Source organism: Lygodium microphyllum, chromosome 11 (genome assembly GCF_053477565.2).
Source record: "Lygodium microphyllum isolate KBCC chromosome 11, Lygodium_microphyllum_v1.1.10, whole genome shotgun sequence".
Lineage (NCBI taxonomy): Eukaryota > Viridiplantae > Streptophyta > Polypodiopsida > Schizaeales > Lygodiaceae > Lygodium > Lygodium microphyllum.
The window spans coordinates 23,661,802-23,664,136 of NC_141145.1; positions in this window are offsets into that span (position 1 = coordinate 23,661,802).

The following is a 2,335-nucleotide window of genomic DNA, read 5'->3' on the forward strand; positions in this document are numbered from 1 at the left end:
TGACATCTTCTGTAAAAGTGATGTCCTGCGAAGTCAAGTTCTTGAGTATAGCATGGAACTAGCTCAAGTGAGCAGACAGAGTCACATTCTCCTTCATGCGGCGCAGATCTATAAGCTGCTTCAGCCAATACATCTGGCTCGCTGGACTTTTCTTGTCATAGAGATTATTGATTTTATCCCACAGCTGCCATACACTCTGTTCTTCCTCAAATACATTGTAATGAACCTATTCTGTGAGAGATAATATAATAGTGGACTTGCATAACTCATCAAGCTCAAGCCATTCCTCATCTGGTATAGTTACAAGCGGATGCCTGCTCAATCTCAAAGGTTTGATCTGCGATTTCTGTAGCAACACCTGCCAAATATGGCTCTTCCAATAAGACTAAATCGTACCATCACGCTTAGTGATGTTAAAAATAACATGATCAGTGGACGAACTCGCCATAATGCAAGCTGGAAGACTGTAGACAGTTTAAAACTGCTTGTTTACAGTAAAATATGACAAAAAATCACCAAAATCGAGAGAAAATGGCGAGAAAAGTATAACCAAAGCTGTTGTCTATCAAGTACTAGTGAAAGTACATCATTTCAAAATATTTCAGCATGAAAAATTCATGTCAGTCCGGAGTTATATGCTTGCTGTAATAAATGACAGCAGGGTACTGTGAGAGGCAATTGCTGACCAAATCACTGCACCAAGTCAAGAAATGACAGCCAAGACATGACCAGCTATAAACGGGCATAAATCAACACCAAACAGTCATCAAGACCCTGATCAAACATCCAAACATGTCACCAAAGCATCCGTCAGTGAGTAGGCATATCCCCTGGACAATAGGGCAAAGTATGCATAACACTAGCAAGACCTAACACCAGTAGGTGTATGCTCACAAGAGTGCAAAGCCCAAGCTCAATTCAAAAGCAACTCCAAGATATCAATGCATAAACCATGCAATATTTAAGTGTAAGAGATCCCAAAGTCTCAAGTATCTGCAAAATACTCAAAATAGCATAAACCTCCTGCTCAATGTCGATCAAGCATACAAGATGCTCCCATTGGCACAAAAGGTGGATAAACGAGCTCAACAGCTCAATCAAACCAAGTCAAAGTACCAAAGACAAGTAACCAAGACAATGTCTTAATAGCATCCAAGGTCGTAATGAAAAAAGCCAAGTCGTAACAGAAAAAATCAAAGTCAATGTCCAACTACAAGGGAATACTCAAATGAATGTCGAGACAAGCTCAAACAATTGCCATCCACAGCCAAAGCATAAAGCATTCACCAAGACATCATAACCCGTACTGGGTAGCCTAGGCATAAACCATATCATAGATGAAATGCCAGCTGCAAAGAAGTGACAGTCAAATCCAAATCGAGCTCTAATCTCAGCTCAAAAGCATTCCAGAGCATAAACAAGACATGTGACATAGTCCAAATACATCATGACATCATACCGAGTAGTCGGGAGCACCCCATGACCAATAGGCATAACCCAACTTTAGCATAAATAGCTTCAACCCTAAAGTTTCCAGCAACATATAACCTCTGTAAACTGAGCAAATCAGTGCTCAATCCAAGTTCAATTCCATAGGTAAACCATAGGCATACATTCTCGTATGTATAGGGACCAACCGAGCATAATTGGACATCAAATGCCAAGACCTGTAAGCATAAAATTAAAGTAACAGGTGACTGCCCTGTTTTGGACCGATCTGGGATTATTCAAAACAATCAATGGCTAAGCTAAATCAGCTCCAAATGCATCTCACATAAGAGGCATAACATCCACAAGTGATCTGGTATCAATAGACGTCAGTAGAAGCATCACATAAGCCATAGGCATACAAATACATGCTATCTCAGACCAAAAATCTGTTGCAGAATATTCTGTCATCAAAATTTGAAAAATCCGGCATCACCATCGTATCCGGAGCATGCCAAAACTCCAAGTTAGACTTTTACCTTGCTTGAATCAGGTTCTGAATGCGCAAGATACGACAAAAAGAGTGATTTTTGGACCAGATTTTGAAACAGGTGCCAAAAAAACGTGAGCTGGCTAGGGGAGTCTAATGTCCCATGTGTCAACAATGGGGCCCAAAGGGGGCACAAATGGGAGCCAAGTGAGGCCTACACCAAGCCGCAACAAGCCTTGATAGGCTGGAAGCAAAATCCAGGTGAAGAAAGCTCCAAGAGATGTGAGTTATGGTTGCCCACAACATGTGAAAACCATGTTTACCTAGACCTGTGGACTAAGATAAATCTCTGAAATAATGAAGCAATACCTCAATGTCAATGTCCTAATGGTGCCCCAATAGGCCGGGAAGAAGCTC